Below are 19,806 nucleotides of genomic sequence, written 5' to 3'. Positions count from 1 at the left end.
AGTGGTCCTTCTACAGGCATCTTAACATGGCCAGGGGTGCAATTACTTACTTTCTAAGGTGTATGCAAACATACTATCGGCGCCCCCCCGGACGAAAATTGTTGACGGGGGGGGGGGGGGTGGCGAACGTAAGATGGACACAAATTAAGTATTACATCGATTACAATCATTAACATGACAGTCCTGTGTTGTACGTAGCACTGATTACAACGACGCTCATTACATCTAGTGCAGCGCCCCTATGCATCGCATACGCTGCATGCCCCCACTGAACATGGCCGACATCTGAGGGTCCCGCCGTACTTCCGTGAGGGAAGGGTGCTGGTCCACAGGGATCTTGGGGGTTGTAGGGCACACCTGAAAATACCACAGCAGGTAAAGTGAAACCCAGCATGCCTCTCGGTGAGGCTCAAATGCCTTGTAAGTGTTTCTCAATGAACAAGTGATTATAACAAGGGCTATGTGATGCCATGTGATGTCATTAGAATGTGGGGAGAATGCTTAAGAATTTGTGATGTCATGTTAGAAATCTGTTTCTTTTAAAAAATGTTTATTTTTATTAGCTTTTTCCATGGCCACATGGACAATGTTATGGTGGGATTTATGAAAATTGTGCTGAGTCAAATAAATCAAAGAAATAACCCATGCTCCATTAATTATATTATCCTGTACACATGAAATAAAGAGCTTGACAGTCATCAGTAGAATAAATATACATGTTATTTTTCTGAACCTTAGAAACCTACTATATAAATGTGTATATTTAACTTTTAATTATTATGAATAAGCCTATAGAAATCCATACTCATAAGAATTAATATACTGTCTTACATAGAAGTATAAAAAGAAGAAAATGTATTTTTCTCACCATGAGTGGTAAAACCTGGTGTGTCTTTGAAGTGGTTCTGTTCCTGTCCAGGCCTTGGCTGGTCAGTTCTCCTGGGGTAAAAACTCATTCTCCACCTGAAAAATAGAAAGAATAGAAAGATTAGTTAGATTTGTATTGTAATCCACAGAGCAAAATGTCGTGTGACTTGTTCTGAGCTTTTCAGCATCAAAACTGAAATCCAAACATTCCACCTTCCCAACCAAACATTCTAAACCAAACATTCTAAACCAAACATTCCAAAGTTGAGTAGCACGTGATATCACAATTTACAATTTTTCTAACCAAAACACCAAATCAGCGAGGCTGCTACGATAACCTGATGCAGCCTGGCTTGTACCCAAAGGGTTCATACCAGAGACCGTATATATTATATATATGCATCAAAGGAATGAATCTAAACTAGCTAGCGGTGGTACGCTAACGACAGCTAGCATCGCCTCAGCGGGTGGAAATTATCATACAGTTAAGCCCGCCCACTAAGAGGGAACATATGATTGGTCATTTGAAACTGGTACTGCGCTGATTCGCCTAGGTGCATGCACCACTTCCTCGTTTGGTGTAAGGATGGTACCATATTTCCGGTTGGTATGCGGATGTGCCGATGTTATGGCCGAGTCTATGAAATTCACAAGGTGCCTCTTGGAGTTCCCGAAGTTTACCATCAACGATGTGCGTCGTATTGTCAGAGCATCAAGTACCACGCCACAGAGTAAACTTGAAAAGGGTTTCAAGTTCTACGTTTCATCCTACCTCTGCAATTTTGAAGGTAAGTCGCTGACGCTAGTTAGCTAGCTAGCCTGAGGTGGCAGTCTAATGAAGTGATGTTGTTTTTAGTAACAAACCAACCTGTCCTAGTACTAGAAATGCCTTTTTAAAACATGTTTGTATTTCTGATGGAAGTGTCAGGCAAAAGTAAGGCTAACGAGATAACAGTGAGGGCTCACTGCTACAGATCTATGAAGAAAACAGATACGCCACACCAGCTGAGAGTAGGACTGGTTAAAATGACACAAGTTCTGTTCAGTGTCACGTTCAAAGTTCTATTGAACAAGTTCAAAAGTTAGTTCAACACAAGTTCAATCTTTTATCCTTGCTCCTACTTCACGTAAGCTGTGATAACCATAGGCATTGGTTTTCAAAGCTTACAATGGTAGCCAAATGCAGAGTAGCTGAGTGGGAATCATTAGCAGTCTATTTTGCCTATAGTAAACAAATGGGAGTTTATTTTACAGTTCGAGCTATTGTTATCTACCTCTATGACTCAAAAGCAGAATATAGTCCACCTCAGCTATTCTTCAAACTGCATTTTCTAAAATCTGTCAATCTGTCTTTCAAATCTTTCATCTTAACTTCTTTATTAACATATGGCTTCAACACTTACACCTATTAACATATTCTGATAACACTCTTCAAGAAGCAGTTGAAGTAAAACCTGCACTGTTCTGTTGTTGGTGGTGGAAACAACAAAATAATATAAATATAAGTAGGCTTGTTTCACTCCTATGTGTAAGCATTTCATCTGGAGTAGGGTTGTCCTGATCCGATATTTGGATCGGATCGGCCACCGATATTAGCAAAAAATGCGTATTGGTATCGGATCGGCAGGCACGAGAAAATGCCGATCCAGACTCCCGATCCAGTTTTTTAGATAATCCATTGCAGTTTTTGCTGTGGTTTTGCCAGTGAGAGTAAAATCCGGTCCGCATTTTCCAGCACATCTTCAGCACACGAGCACAGCGTCTCCCCAGTTTAGCTCCGCGGCATCTCCTAACCATTAGGACCGCCGTGTAAATTGGAAGTTATCGATAAAAATGTCAGTTGTGTGGGATTATATTACCTTAAAGCACATATGTCAAAGTCAAGGCCCGCGGGCCAGATCCGGCCCGTGAATTGATTATCTATGGCTCCCTGGATGATATTTAATTACTATTAGAACCGGCCCGCAGGCCACAGCCGCCCGCTGGTGTTTTGCACGCACAAACACTACATTCCCCACAATGCAACGGTAGCCCGCAAAGTCACTGCAGCGCGCACAAGCGGCGAGGGTCTGCGCGCCGAAAATAACGTAATCGCAGTGGCTCAGCTCGTGGGTGAGCGTCTCGTGCGTCTTTCGATGTACTGTATTGCTGTTTGTACTTTGCGCGCGCCGCGCCTCAGCGCAATGAACAAAGTCATGTTTGCAGGGTTCATACACCTTTACAAGGTGGAATTCAAGCACTTGTACGTCACTTTCAAGGTCCATTTCAATATTTCCCAGCATGTTAAACTTAATTAAGTTAAATATTTATACATATATTCGAAATTATTCGAAATAATTCGCTTTTTATTCACATTATTTAATAGTTGTTTATTTTCAAAACGCCCAATATTAACGTCTTCACGTTCTCTCATGTTTCGTCCTGGAATTACAAGATACAAGAGAACTGTTCAGTCAGATAGCTATTTGTTGTGAAATGAAGTAGTTACAATTTCAAGCATTTTCAAGTACTTTAGCTTAAATTCCAGCAAAATTTCTAACCTTTATTACTTTATTCGTGTTTGCTTGTTGAAAAATATTTTCACTTGAAATTACTGACAGATCCATAAGAAAATATTGCTTTATTCATTTAAGCATTAAATAATATACACTGTGTTAGGTCTTGGTTCAATAGGCTATGTGCAATCATTTTAATATGTTTTAATAAACATTGAACCAGTCCGGCCCTCGGTTTGTAGCAAATTTGTTTTTTTGGCCCTCTGTGTATTTGACTTTGACATCCCTGCCTTAAAGGATGACAAAGATGAAGAGGTAGAGTGCAACATATGCCACAGTAAAGTCAAGCATGGTGGTAAAGCTGTAAGAACTTTTAATACAACCAATCTAATCAAGCATTTAGCGAAATACCACCATAAACAACATGACGAGTTTCTAAAGAAAACCGAAGACAAAAAGAAAGGTCCTACACAACTAACACTGGCAGAAACGTTTGAATTGAAGGGAGTGTATAGATGGGGATGGAGCAGCAAAGTGTGGAGTAGAAGGCATTTTGCTTTTAGTTAGTTTACGATATGTGCACGGATTTTTTTTAAAGCTTTGGTTTACACTTGTTCAAGAGCACTGATGGATGTTAATGTTAATAGACTATTTGTTAATAGACTATTTTACACTCAGGTTGTGTGTTTTGCTTTTTTAATATAATTTACAATATTATTTGCACTTGTGGCTTTTTAATCCTTGGTTTACTGATGCTATTTCTGTTATTTAATATTTTGTCTATTTTGAGTTTATTAATTGCTAAATAAACAGGTCAGTTTCTCCTTACCAACCACTGTGTATTATTCAAACACACCTAATTCAGCTGGCTACTTGTTATCAAGAATAAAACGCTTTTCAACATGTGTAGTGGCAACTCTTTCATGCTCTGCTACCACCAACGGAGCGGGCGAATAGCAACCAGTCTGACGCGACAAAAATTTTCCTCAAGCTCAGAAAATATTCATGTAACAATGTTTACTGACATATAAGGTAAAAATACAAAAAATATCAATAATCCAAGCTGTACATGTCTATCTTAGTTGAGGTCTTAACTGGTCGGTCGGTCAGAAAACTGTATCACCTCAACCCGACCGTCTAAAGAACTTAAACAGAACTGAATTGATTTAACTGCAATTGAAGCACATACACACTCCCCTAGTGGGTAAACACATGTACTGCATTTCTCAACATGGCTCTTACATTTCCGGCCCCTAATTGTTTATGCTATGGGCAGAACAATGACCAAATTCTCATTTTAAAAGAGCCATTGTATATAAACTTTAAACTGTCAAATGTCAATAAATGTCAATACTGAAAACATTTCGTTCAGTCCACTTGAAGAGTCCTTATGCCAGAATTTCCTGACTCCTGGATCAAGCAGAGCTTAGTCACTGGTCTGTCCAATTGACTGGTCTTTGTTTGCACAACAGCCCGCCTGACCAAGCCCTTGGCATCAGGCAAGGTCTTTGTGATTCGTCCCATCGTCCAAGAGTTGCGTGGAGCAGTATCATCTGCTATCAAGACGACATCTCCCTCTTGAAAGTTCCTCTTTGGTCTTGACCACCTTTGGCGACTCTGAAGTAGTGGAAGGTACTCTTTAAGCCACCTTGTCCAAAACAGATCTGCGATATATTGCACCTGCCGCCATCGTCTTCGAACATACTGGTCATTCGCGGAGAAGATTCCAGGCGGGATGTTCGTTTGTGTCTTCATAAGCAGTAAGTGATTAGGTGTCAAGACATCAAGATCATTAGGATCGTCTGATGACAGTGTGAGAGGCCTGTTGTTAATGATGGATTCCACCTCACACATGACAGTTAGCAGACCTTCATCATCCAGTGACTGCTGTCCGACGATTGAATTCAGGATCTTCCGGACTGTACGTATCTGCCTTTCCCACACACCACCGTGATGAGAGGCTGCGGGGGCACTGAATATCCATTCGACTCCTCTCTCCATCATTGCATCAACGATTCTCTTTTGGTTCAGGTCTTGTAGTGCCTCACGAAGCTCTCTCTCAGCAGCAACAAAATTAGTCCCATTGTCCGAACGCATAATCTTGACCTGACCTCTTCTGCATGTAAAGCGACGAAGTGCATTTACACAAGAGTCTGTGTCCAGACTATGGGCAATCTCAATGTGAACAGCTCTTATGGTAAGGCAGGTAAAGAGTACTCCGTATCTTTTGACATGGCTTCTTCCTCTCTTGACCAAAAAAGGTCCAAAGAAGTCTACTCCTACGTTGGTAAACGGAGGCTGATCTGGTATGATGCGGTCCAATGGCAGATCTGCCATTTTTTGCTCTCCTGTCCTACTATTGAGCCTTCTGCAGACTGTGCATTTTGAAATTACGCCTCTAATTGCTGAGCTTACTTGAGGTATCCAATACTTGGCACGCAGCTTGGATAGCATGTAGTTGCGCCCACAATGTCCGATTTCCTTGTGGATGTGTTGCAAGATGAGAGCAGCAATTGAAGACCCCTTGCAAAGAATTGCAGGGTGCTTCATCTCCTCAGACATTGACATTCTGGAGAGACGTCCTCCCACTCTCACAATTTCCTCTTTCAGGAAGGGATCCAGCTTGTAGATTGGACTGGTTCTTTTTACATGTCTACCTGTCTGTAAAGCCATAATTTCCTCTGGATACGTTTGGAGCTGACTAAACCTGATTAGCTCATTTTCAGCCTCTTCCAGGTCTTTTATGGTGAGCAAAGTTGGTTTCACCATCAGGCGACACTTTCTCATGTGTGCAGTTGTCAGCAGCTCTTGTTGGTTTGGACAGCTCTCTGACAATGCGACTTTGTCCATAAAGATCTTTCTTTCCTCTCTCAAATGTAGCAAAATTCGTTTCAGCTTAACACTAGAGCTCCTAGAGAAGCGAAAATTTTCACAAGGCTTGGTAAGGTCCATGTAGCCCACTCCCCTGCTGTGAAGGGATTAACGCCCATTGTCTTGGTAATGCGGTGGAAGCGGCTCACCCCCAGCTCATACGCCTGCCAAAGCCCTGGCTCTCCCCCAAGCTCATACGCCTGCCAAAGCACTGGCTCACCCCCAAGCTCATACGACTTCACGAAAAACTTTTCAAGGTTACAAAGTCGGTATATGTTACCGATGCTACAACAAACAGCGGAAAATTTGTAGACTCGTGTTTCAAAAATTACAATTCAAGCGCACGTAGAGACGACAAGTTTCTGTAATGAGTCCCATCAAACTATAAAAATAAATAAAATTGTTTGAATCTTGCTCTTTGTATATTTCCTATACTATACTGTATAATATTTGTTGTAATCGAACACTTTCTGATTCCGCGTTTGAATTCGCGTTTGAAAAGCTAAGAAATTATTAGGCGCAATTAGCTTGATGCTAATGTTATATAGGAAATCTCATCATATGGCTAGCGGAAATTAGCGTGATCGCGTTGCATCACTGCATCACTGATAAATATTGTGATCTAAACAGCAGGCTGGAAAAGGAGAGGAAAAGACAGGAAAACAAATTCATGTGCTGCAAAACAACTTTATTCTGATCAAATATGGATGTCTATTCCGGGTTTCTTGAAGTGGAATGTCCATTCCGGGTGTGGTGAAGTGCGACTCTGGAACAGAAAGAAGATTATTGGAGATTATAAAAAGCGATAGGAGATTATAGTGTGTATGTGTGCCTCTTGTGCTCGCAGTGTTTTTGAACTTTCCTTTCCATGATGTCGACAGGTGTAAGTGCGTCTAGTGCTCGCGGGGTATTTGAACCTTCTGGTCCATGATGGCGATGCCACACTGAAGAACAATTCAAAGTACACCTTACATTTTGAATAAGATCTTTCAGAAGACAAAAAAATATGTACCACCACATATACTTATCAACGTACCTTCATGTAGTTGTAGCTAACACTTGCTACACCGCCAGGGACCCTCGTTCTTACATTTGCGGCAGGTGTACTTGCCGCATTCAACACACACGTTGATGCTGTGGTTGCGGTTGCAGTGTGACTGCACTTGACACGTGGTCGTCTTTCCAGGTGAAGGCGAAGGACGTGGCGTTTTCTTCAACTCCTTTTCCTGTAGATGACGATGACGAAGTTCCCCAGCAAGAGCATATAGAAAAACTCTCCTGCTCTCTGTGGACCCCGTGCATGCTGTGTACAAAACATGCGCGTTCATCGCTGCCAGGTCAAGTATGTTATAAAACACTGCAACGGGCCACCGGCGTGTTCCTGCGCGCACTGTGTATGAACGCACCTTCTGATCCATGATGTCAACGGCGCACTGCAAAGAACAATTACAAAGAAGTACATGTTATATTTTGAACGAATTCATTCATGTATAAATTGATTCTGCCATGCCAACACATATGCATACCTTCATCCGGTTGTAGTCCGTCACGGTGTTTGGCTTCTTTTTTCTGTCGTCGGCAATCCTCACGTGCGTATGCATAGTGCTGAGAACGCAGACGACTTTATTAGCCTTGGGGGCATACACCGTCAGCAGCGCATCATGTGATCTGTACAGCTCTGTTGAAAACTTGTCACGTCCCTTGGTGTTTTTGGCTTCCGTGGGAATTTCCCGTCGAATCTTATTTATTGTCCCAAGCAGAGTTGTGTTGGCCTCCAGCAACTTTTCAGCCAGTGAAAGAGATGTGAAGAAATTGTCCGTGGCTACAGTTCTTCCCTTGCCCAGGTATGGCTTCATGAGTTTCATAACCACATTCTCGGACACTCTTTCACCCTTGGGACGATCGGGGTCCTTTCCCAGATATGGAATTGCGTTGCACATGAACTTCGTCTTCAAGTCAGAAGCAACCCAAAACTTAATCCCAAATTTGTCCGGCTTTGATGCAATGTACTGTGTGAACGGACAGCGAACCTTGGTAGGAAACAGCTGCTCGTCGACTGTAAGATCTTGACCGGGGGTGTAAGACAGGTTGCAATTCTTCACAAATCGCTGCCAGATGTCCGAGATCGCAGCAAACTTGTCGCTCTTCGCACGCTCCGCACGGGTGTCCTTGTTATCAAACCGCAGGTACCGCATAATTTCCTGGTACCGGTCCCGCGGCATTGTCTCCTTGATCGAAGGCACAGCGAACATTGCTGACCAACACTCCGTCATGGCTCCAACAGGAGAGAGGACTGCACGTAGAAAAAGGATGGCTACGAACGCCATCAATTCACTGACCGAAAAACTCCAGGTGCGGTCTGTTCTGTGGGCTTCATGGACTGTGCAATCGGTGATGAGTCGCAGCATCTCCATGTCGAGCAAACACAGAAAACTCTGCAGCCTACTTGTGATCCTACGCTGTATGAGTAAAAATAAATAAATGACGCAAGGTTAATTACACGTACGAAATATCAGTCAAACACAAGCATAAACACTGCAAAGAATATTACGTTACTACGTTGTATGAGTAAAAATAAATAAATGACGCAAGGTTAATTACATGTACGAAATATCAGTCAAACACAAGCATAAACACTGCAAAGAATATTACGTTACTACGTTGTATGAGTAAAAATAAATAAATGACGCAAGGTTAATTACACGTACGAAATATCAGTCAAACACAAGCATAAACACTGCAAAAAATATTACGTTACTATACCTTGGCATGTTCTGTAGGCCCAGCCGGCTCAACGAATGATGAATTGGGCAAACGGCTGACATGAGAGCGTGTGATGTCAACCTTCTCCCACACAGTACCGTCTTTTGCCCGTACAGCCTGTGTAGAAGCGCTTGGTCCAGGTGTGGTGTCGGCCTGTGTAGCGCTTGGTCCAGGTGTGGTGTCGGCCTGTGTACGATTCCTCTTTCTTGGAGGGCTCTTCTTTACCTCATCCGATGAAAAGTTTGTGTCTTCATCCGATGAATCGCTGGTAAAACTACAGCAAGAAAGTTCCTCTCCCCCATCGGACTCGCAGCAGTCCACGTTAGTAAGGATGGTCGCAAGTTCTTTAGCAGTGTACCTCCTCTGGTGCGCCATAGTGTTTTCCGTCTTCTCCACACAGGATAGTAAGGAAAATGTAAGTCACCAGCATTTGTGTTTCTGCTTTTATCATGACTCTGAAGAACACACCCACAGCAGCTCATACAAATGTAAATCTGGGACGCTTCATACATAACGCCGAAACCACGCTAATGACATACATACATGGGACCCGTGATAATGGTTCAAATATGTAAATGTGTTGCGCTATTGAAATGTGGCGCTATTCCTGCTTCTATCATGACTGAAGAACACACCCACAGACAGCAGCTCATACTAACTGAACATACCCCTAACTGAAAAGAAAAATCTATCTATCTATCTATCTATCTATCTATCTATCTATCTATCTATCTATCTACGTATCTATCTATCTATCTATCTATCTATCTATCTATCTATCTATCTATCTATCTATCTATCTATCTATATATCTATCTATCTATGCTTCATAAATAACGCCAATACCACGCTAATGATAATGTGTTTCAGCTTCTATCATGACTGAAGAACACACCCACAGACAGCAGCTCATACTAACTGAACATACCCCTCACTGAAAAGAAAAATCTATCTATATATATATATATATATATATATATATATATATATATATATATATATATATATATATATATATATATATAATCTATCTATCTATCTATCGACGCTTCATAACGACAATAACACGCTAATGATAATGTGTTTCACGGGAACACTATGGACCCGTGATAATGGTTCAGCGATGTAAATGTGTGGCGCTATTGAAGTGCATACACAAGAAAATCTGGGACGCTTCATAACGACAATACCACGCTAATGATAATGTGTTTCACGGGAACACTATGGACCCGTGATAATGGTTCTGCGATGTAAATGTGTGGCGCTATTGAAGTGCATACACAAGAAAATCTGGGACGCTTCATAACGACAATACCACGCTAATGATAATGTGTTTCACGGGAACACTATGGACCCGTGATAATGGTTCTGCGATGTAAATGTGTGGCGCTATTGAAGTGCATACACAAGAAAATCTGGGACGCTTCATAACGACAATAACACGCTAATGATAATGTGTTTCACGGGAACACTATGGACCCGTGATAATGGTTCAGCGATGTAAATGTGTGGCGCTATTGAAGTGCATACACAAGAAAATCTGGGACGCTTCATAACGACAATAACACGCTAATGATAATGTGTTTCACGGGAACAATATAGACCCGTGATAATGGTTCAGCGATGTAAATGTGTGGCGCTATTGAAGTGCATACACAAGAAAATCTGGGACGCTTCATAACGACAATACCACGCTAATGATAATGTGTTTCACGGGAACACTATGGACCCGTGATAATGGTTCAGCGATGTAAATGTGTGGCGCTATTGAAGTGCATACACAAGAAATTTTGGGACGCTTCATAACGACAATACCACGCTAATGATAATGTGTTTCACGGGAACACTATGGACCCGTGATAATGGTTCATAATAATGACTGAAGAACACACCCACAGACAGCAGCTCATACTAACTGAGCATACCCCTAACTGAAAAGAAAAATCTATCTATCTATCTCTCTCTCTCTCATTATATATATATATATATATATATATATATATATATATATATATATATATATATATATATGTGTGTGTGTGTGTGTGTGTGTAATTCAAGCGCACGCAGCAGCAGACGTAGAGACAACTGTTTCTCTAACAACAGCTTGAGGCTAATGTTATATTGGAAATCCCATGGCATTGCTAGCCGAAATTAGCATTATGATTGCGGTGCTATCTATCTAATTCTAGACAGAATATACCCAATAAAGACAGTGAGAGGATCAAACAAATACATGTGCTATACTTTATTGACAGATATACAACAAATTTAGCAGTATATAATATATTTACAGAGGATATTAGTAGCAGTAGTAGACTGCAGTAGTAGACTGCAGTAGACTGCTGCCTCAGACTTGCTCTGTGAATTAACATAATAAAGGGTGATGTTTGTTCTTGCTAATTGCTGGTAAGACAGAGGGGAAGGAGGGGTGATGTCCTGACAGTCTTGAATTTTCAGGAGCTCTAGTGTTAAAAAACCAGGCCACTGCTCCTTTCAGCCGTGTCCAATCAGAATAGTAAGCGATCAGCTTATCCAGAGCCAACACCTTCTTCTGCCTATCCTCTTCAACCTTTATTGCACAGGACTTGATCTCAGGATCATCTTGGGGTATGTCATTCCCATAAGGCAATTCCGGCCAATCTTCCTGAGACTTTAGAAGGAAACTTGGGCCTTGCAACCAAGTCTTGTTCTCAAGAAAATCCTTCACTTTCACCCCCCTTGAGGCTTGGTCCGCTGGATTTTCTCCTGACTTAACATAACGCCACTGGGAAAGCTGGCTATGTTCCCTTATCACTGCAACTCTGTTCGTGACGAAAGTCTTGAAGCGACTATGCTCATTTTCAATGTATCTCAGGACTGTAGTGCTGTCAGTCCAAAAGATGGAGTCTTGGAGTGGCACCTGTAGTTCACGTTGCAACATCTGGTCCATTTTTACAGCCACCACCGCAGCTGTTAGCTCTAACCGTGGGATTGTTACATGTTTCAAAGGGGCTACTCTGGCTTTTCCCATTAAGAGAGTGCAACATTTCTCTCCAGCTTGGTTTGACAGGAGCAGGTATGAAGCAGTGCCATAGCCGGTCTCGGATGCATCAGCAAAGTGATGCAGTTGTGCTGACTGCAAAGGTCCAAATGCTATTGGCTTCACACACCTGCTTACTGAGAATCCCTCTAGCATTTTCATTTCTGTCAACCATTCTTGCCATCTGACTGTCTGTGAGTCTTTGATTTCTTGATCCCAGCCACACTTTTGTTCACACAGAGTCCTCAGGATCTGCTTTGCGGGCAGAATAACTGGTGCCAAGAGTCCTAGGGGGTCGTATAATGCACTGACCACAGACAGAATCCCCCGCCTTGTTTTTGGCCTTTCAGGAACATTCAGTTGAAATTGGAAACTGTCTGAGTCCGTGCGCCACTGGACACCCAGGGCGCGCTCTATGGGAGGGATGCTGTGGCTCAGATCCAAGTCTTTGACATCAGTTGCACGATCTTCTTCAGGGATGGTCAACAGAACAGCATTACTGGAACTGACCCACTTAGTCAGCTGAAAGCCACCCATGGCGCACAGTGCTCTTAGGTCTTTCACAAGCTGAATTGCCTGAGTTTCAGAAGAAACTGACTTCAAGAAGTCATCTACATAACAGTTGTGAAGAACTGTATCAGCTGCTTCTGGACTTGCTGTTTCCTTGTTGTCCTCTGCAGTTTTCCTTAAGGCATAAGATGCACAACTGGGTGAAGATGTTGCACCGAAAAGGTGAACAGTCATTTTGAATTCTTCCATCTCTTCATCCAGGTTGCCATCTGGCCACCACAGGAAACGTAGAAGGTCTGCATCCTCTTCAGGAACTTTAACCTGATAGAACATGGCTTTGACATCTGCCATCAATGCCACAGGCTCTTGCCTGAATCTCGTTAGAACACCGACAAGAGTATTGGTAAGGTTTGGGCCCTGCAGTAACTGCTCATTTAAAGAGACTCCTCTGTAGGTTGCGGTGCAATCAAAGACAATCCGAAATTTCTTTTTCTTGGGATGATACACTCCGTGGTGGGGAATGTACCACACCCTGCCATCATCACGCAGTAATTTCTCCCTGGGAACCTTGACTGCATATCCATTCTTAATGACGTCTTTCATGAACATCTTATAGTCTTCATGGAAGCTTGGAAGTCTTTTCAGTTTCCTTTTCAGGCTGACTGCACGTTGTTCTGCAATACAGCGGTTGTTTGGCATTTTTACTGCCTCATCTTTCAGTGGCAAGCCTACACAATAATGCCCATTCACTAGTCTAGCAGAATTACTCACTAGAGACATGAACCTTTGGTCTTCTTGTGACAGTTCTTCCTTCTCTTCATGGACACGTTCTGGGAAATCTGCATTGTACTGTTGTCTTAACAGCTCCTCTATTTCCACAACTGAGAGACGGTTAACAGTGTGGTTCTCGCCGGAGTTACTGTCCATCTTCAGACTTCTTAGCGGTCCATTAATCACCCAGCCTAAAGCAGTTCTCACTGCATAGGGACCATCTCCTTCACTATGTACTACATGCCATGGCTCCATTGCCTTTGGAACATTGGTGCCTATGAGCAGGCCCACTTCAGCATTGATCTGAGGTAAAGACACATCTTTCAGATAAGACCACCTTGCAATGTCTTCTGGCTTAGGAATATTCTCCTTTTGCACTGGGATGAAACTATGGGTGAATACTCTGCCCAGGTCTATGTACGTATCCTCCTCCACACCACAAACTTCTAAGTCTGTCAGAACAAATGTCTTCAAAACCTTACTGTCATCTGCCCTGTTACAGCCCATGGTGTTGAGAAGAATCTGTGTTCGTCTGCCCCTGAGTTTCAGCTTTCTTAGTAGATCTTCAGTGCAGAAGCTTGCTGTGCTGCCAGGATCCATAAATGCATATGTTTCCACATATCTATCACTCTTCTTGGATTTGATCTTCACGGGCAATACAGCTAAGGCACATTTCCCTCCGGCCCCAGTATAAGCACAAGCTTCACTGTCCAGAGAGATGCATGCACTGGTGATTTCTTTGCTCTCTGAGCAATCTTCTTCCTTTTTATCACAAGGCAAGATGTCTTCATTCTTTTCCATGTGCAACAGGTCTGGATGCCTTTGTGTACATATCTGACACTTTGCTTTCCTTTTGCAGTCCTTGCTAAGGTGTCCTGGAAAGAGACATCCAAAGCACAAGCCCTTGGACTTTAGAAAATCCAATCTATCTTTAACTGGTAGCTCTCTAATCCTTCTACACTCTGCCAGAGTGTGCTTGTTGTGACAGTAGACACAAGGTTTCTGCAAAGCAATATTAACAACCTTCTTCACTGTCACTTCTTGTTCTTTTTCTTCTAATGGAGCCTTAACGCCTGTAGCAAAGCTACTCCTTTGACTACCTCTCCTGACTTCATTGTCTTTTCTGTTCTTTCCTTCTTTTATCACATGAGACTCTGACATGATTCCAAATATGGGGTCCATGATGATTTTTGCCTGGCGATCAATGAACTCGACCATATCTGAGAACCTGGCACGTCCTCTCCCCTTCTCTTGAATTTCAAAAGCTGTCACTCTCCATTTCTCACGCACTTTGTAAGGAAGCTTCGAAAGAACAGTCCGCATATTAGTGGGGTTGTCCATTTCCTCCATGAAGTCTAAATCACCCATTGTGTTCTTGCAGCCGATCAGGAACAGCGCATATGCATTGAGAGCTTTACCGTCTTCTTGCCTGATGATAGGCCAGTTCAATGCTTTCTCCATGTAGGCATTTGCAATCTTTAACTCATTGCCATAGTTTTTTTGCAGCAGCCTTCTGGCTTCCTTGTAGCCTCTTTCCGATGGCATATGCTCACAGCTACGAACTAGTTCCTGTGCTTCACCACTGGTGTACTGCTCCAGGTAGTAGAACCTGTCTTGGTAGGAATCAGCTTTGCTCTCCACAGCATGTTCATATGACCTAATGAACGACTTGTAAGTGAGAGGATCACCTTTAAACACTGGAACCTCCTTGCGTGGCAGACTTGATAAATTATGCTGTCTTACAAGCATCTCTGTGATGAAACTTTGTTTCTGTAACACTTGATGTAGGTCTTTGTCATCATTCAATTGCCTTGCACCTTGTGTCTGGTTACTACGCACTGGCTGGTATAGTCCAGGATCAGAGCTCTGTAGTATTCTTTCTGCTGAAGTCTGTGCTCTATCGTCTCTTTCTTCCTTTATAACGTTTTGTCTAAAAGATCTTTTAGAGACATAACTGTTCATGCCATCTTCTTCATATGACTCTAACACTTTCAATTTTGCAATTGATTCTGCAAGTGCTGCGTCAACTTCTAACTTCTCTCTTTTAGCCTTGAGCTTGGCTTCTTCAAGATCAAGAACTTGTTTTTGTTCTAGTGCTGCTGCTCGTGCTAGTAGAGCTGCATGTTCTGCTGCCTCTTTGGCGCGCACAGCTGACACTGAGCTCCTTGAGGACCTTCTGGACCCACCTGAGGCTACAGATCCATATTTATTTTTAGGTCAGCAATCCTGCAGATTAACTTGTGAAACACTATCACCCACATCATCATCTTCTTCGAAGGAAACATCTGAAGGTGCACTTGGAACCTTTTCTTGTTTTTGAAGCTGGCATCCAACCCATTCCATTGAATTGTCAACATATGCCTTGACTGACATTATCTTATTGATGAACCATTCCTGATCCACTTTCCTTTCTTCTTTATCCATTAAAGGAATAATGGAATCATTGAGCTTGACTACGTCTTCCTGCAAGTTCCACATATCACCTTGCAAAAGATCTCGCACTCTGTATACATTCTCATCATTACCCATGAGCTCATCAATTTCTTTCATTTTAGTTGTGAGCTGGCTGAATTTCCCCTTTCTTGTTCCAATTAGTCTATGCAGCTTCTCTTGTAATGCCCTTTCAGTAGGCTTTGGCGCCCTCCTGTGGCCAACATCTTCAGGTGTCTGTTTGTTTCCAGCACTTTCTGCCATCATATTAATTCACTAGCAACCCTTTCAACATCAAATGCTTGTGTCTTTATACTTCTTCGAAGTGCAGAGATTATCCTAATATAAGATCCGCGATTAAACAAGACACCACATCCTCACTGAATGACTCAGCATGTAGCAATAGCAGCTATGTTAGCAGGGGTTAGCTTCTGCTTCTGACTCAGCATTTAGCAATAGCAGGAGTTAGCTTCAGCTCACCTTTCCAAACTCTTAAATCCCCTTCACGCTCCTGGTGGTTCTGTGAAGGGTCCTACTTCCAGTGAAGTTTTCTGACTTTATGTAGTGGCAACTCTTTCATGCTCTGCTACCACCAACGGAGCGGGCGAATAGCAACCAGTCTGACGCGACAAAAATTTCCTCAAGCTCAGAAAATATTCATGTAACAATGTTTACTGACATATAAGGTAAAAATACAAAAAATATCAATAATCCAAGCTGTACATGTCTATCTTAGTTGAGGTCTTAACTGGTCGGTCGGTCAGAAAACTGTATCACCTCAACCCGACCGTCTAAAGAACTTAAACAGAACTGAATTGATTTAACTGCAATTGAAGCACATACACACTCCCCTAGTGGGTAAACACATGTACTGCATTTCTCAACATGGCTCTTACAACATGAGTTGACAACAAAGTAAGTTGGCTAAATAACTTTAAACTTTAATACATGCTCGGATAGGCCGGTATCGGTATCGGCCGATATCGGCATCGGATCGGAAGTGCAAATAAATATCGGTATCGGATCGGAAGTTCAAAAAGCTGGATCGGGACATCCCTAATCTGGAGTGAAAATGAAGTTTAAATCTAAAATATATTTAGTTTATAGTTGCTCAGTGAACTAGTAGATTGAACCATGCACAACACTGTAGAATAGAAAGACAGTATAGCCAGTATAGCCAAGTGTTTTAAGAGTGATGCAAAACAGCACAAACGTCACATGAGACAATAGACAAGTGACATTCACCACTAACAACATGATGGGACAGATTTTGCGCCTATTGACATTGCTGAAGTATTCTTTTCAAGATATTAAATTTTGCCTCTTGTGTATTTCAGATGACATTACGTGATTCAATGCCAGTTGTGCTCATTAACAGCAACTGCTCTTGTGTTGCTGGTTGCGGAATCTGCAACCACTTGGTTGCATTGCTTTTCTAGACTGCTCATTATTCTGAATCTGGCATGTCTGTCGTCCCTCCTGTCCTTTCATGCACACAGACAGAACAGAAGTGGCATAAACCACCAACAATGGTTTGTCTTATTTCATTATTTAATGTTAGTTAATGTATCACATTCACTTTACTAACACCATCTTTTAAATTAATAGGGGGTGAAGCCTGGACCTGTGGATGCCATGGTTGTCCTAAAGCCAAAACCAGGTGCTACTACAGCCAGTGGAGTTAGGTATGTAGTACCAAATTTAATAGGCAGATTACAGTGTGTGGTAAAAAAAAATAAATGCTTTTGATCATCTGATAAGACCCTGTTCTCTTCAAAATTTAATTTAGCCTCGTTGTACTTCAGATGACATGTGATATGTGATTCACAATCAGTTGTGCTGGTGAACAGATTACAATGTGTAAAAATAAATGTTATTCACTCTTCTTTTATTTCAGAAGTACACTTTTCAAGGGCTACAGCGGTGAGCTCCCACACCCGGCCACCCTCAATCCTGGACCAGTCTACGCTGGAATGAAAGCAGATTCTCTTCCACTCATCTGCACAATGAACATCTCGCCTGACAAGCCACTTGTGGACTCCATCTTTGGGAAGGTACAAGTTGGCAGTGTACTGTCCTATCAACAACCACCACCTCCATCTGACAGTGTTGTCATACATGAGGATGCACCCCCATTCCCAAGTCTGCCACTAGAATGTTACCATCTAAGCCCACCTGAATATTCATTTGTGCCAACACACCAAGAACAGCTACACCTAAGCTCAGTTTCTGTGACCTTGTCACAGTCACACCTTATTGAGGAGGCAACAAGATCCCAAAGTGCTACACCTGAGTGGCATTCACTTAGGTGAGAAAGAGTGACTGCCTCACATTTCAGAGAGGTGAGCCACGTTAGAGGTCCAGGTGCTGCAGAAAGCCTGGCAGAAAGGACACGACAAACAGCACACGTGAAGAGGGGACTTGAAATGGAAACAGGGGCCTTAAAGGACTATGCAGTTCTGAAAAACTTGAACTTGACCAAGTGTGGGCTAGTGATTCATCCAGATGCATCTTGGCTGGGTGCATCACCTGATGGACTTGTATATGACCCACTTGAGCGTCCATCATTTGGGCTTGTTGAAATTAAGTGCCCAAATGCACAAAGCTATGTAGACTGCAAATTCCTCAAAGTGGCACAAGGCCTACACAAATTGAAGGAGAGCCATTGTTATTATTGGCAAATCCAGGGCCAGTTATCGATTACTGGTATGCAGTGGTGTGATTTAGTTATCTGTGCCCATGATGATATCTTTGTGCAGCGAGTTTACAGAGATAGCAGTGTATTAGAAGAGGTGAAAAGGAGGTGTGACATGTTTTTCTTTAACACTTACATGCCAAAATACCTCTCTATGCCTAAGCAATAGAAAATCATAATGAAGACATGAACTCATGAACAATTAAAACAATTAAAATTTATTCTGTCAATTGTACTACTATTGTATTGATTTCATTTTTTACAAATACAGTAAAAGTTAAGAAATACATAATGTTGTATTGTGTTGTCAATTTTACATATAAAAGTGAAAGCATTTTATACAATTAATCATATTGCACTGTACCTTAACATTGCAGCCAATATTTACAGACTAGCATGACCTAAAGCAGGGGTCGGCAACCTTTTTGACTCGGAGCCACAAAAGCAAAATAATTGGAAATTTATTTCAGTGACGATGACATGTCACTTAAGCGAACCGAAACTAAATACCGGACATTTGTGAAATTCCACCCGAACATTTTTTTAAGTCTCAAAAATAATATACGTTAATTAAATACTCATTAATTCTATTCAAAAGCTGAGCTGCATCAGAGGGATCAAAGAGCTGCATGCGTCTCCAGAGCCGTGGGTTGCCGACCCCTGACTTTAAAAGGATCATTTTAAGGTTAGAGAAAAAAATAAATAAATAAATCACCGTAATTCACATTACATCATCTGTCTAATTCTGGATTGAGATTAGCCATTGTTTGCCCAGGCTTTTACCAAGGGGCCACTTTGATAATTCACCAAAAGACAGGCAACAGTAAAAATTTGGTTTATGCTCCCTGTGATTGAAAGGGGGATCACTGTGCTGAATATTTTATGTTCTTTGACTCTGCGAATCCCACGCTCAACATGGACTCTCAGTCTTGCAATGGACTGTGACGTTCTGATCTCTGACCTAGACAGTTGAGCTCTCTTTGACAGAAACGTGGGTATGTGGACTTTGCATGGAACGCAGTCTTCAACAAGGAAACCCTTGTTGATGAACCCTTGTTGATGGTTGATCTATTGATGGCCATAGATGGGTCAAGGAGGACCACAATGCCAGACTGCTTTAAAATCTCTTCATCACTGATAGCACCTTGATAAAGAGAAGACACAAAGGTCACTGCGCCATGAGGGGCTATCCCAATCAACCCCTTGAATGTACAGTGTGATTTATAAGTGGAAAACACTTCACTCTGGAGGAGAAGGGAATTTGGAGTTTGCCATCTCAGTTCTGTGCAATCTAAAATTATTTGAGTGTGAGCGTAGTCCTGAAACACATCTGGGAGGTGAGTTTTCACAGTGCCCACATCTAACCAAATAGAAACAGCTCC

At 42.1% G+C, this 19,806-nt stretch overlaps 1 protein-coding gene and 1 long non-coding RNA gene across 3 annotated transcripts in view; both read left to right on the top strand.

Annotated features, from left to right (window-relative positions):
• The window catches only part of LOC143484402 (uncharacterized), a 161,693-nt gene that overhangs the window by 62,073 nt on the left and 79,814 nt on the right, over positions 1-19,806 (top strand). The gene's annotated exons all lie outside the window — the stretch shown is intronic.
• Positions 1,391-18,017, top strand: LOC143508741 (uncharacterized). Its single transcript, XR_013129444.1, has 4 exons — positions 1,391-1,655; positions 17,067-17,261; positions 17,338-17,414; positions 17,627-18,017. It is a non-coding gene; the product is annotated as an uncharacterized LOC143508741 (long non-coding RNA).

Source organism: Brachyhypopomus gauderio, chromosome 2, assembly GCF_052324685.1.
Source record: "Brachyhypopomus gauderio isolate BG-103 chromosome 2, BGAUD_0.2, whole genome shotgun sequence".
Taxonomy (NCBI): domain Eukaryota; kingdom Metazoa; phylum Chordata; class Actinopteri; order Gymnotiformes; family Hypopomidae; genus Brachyhypopomus; species Brachyhypopomus gauderio.
This window is presented reverse-complemented; position numbering and strand designations above follow the sequence as displayed.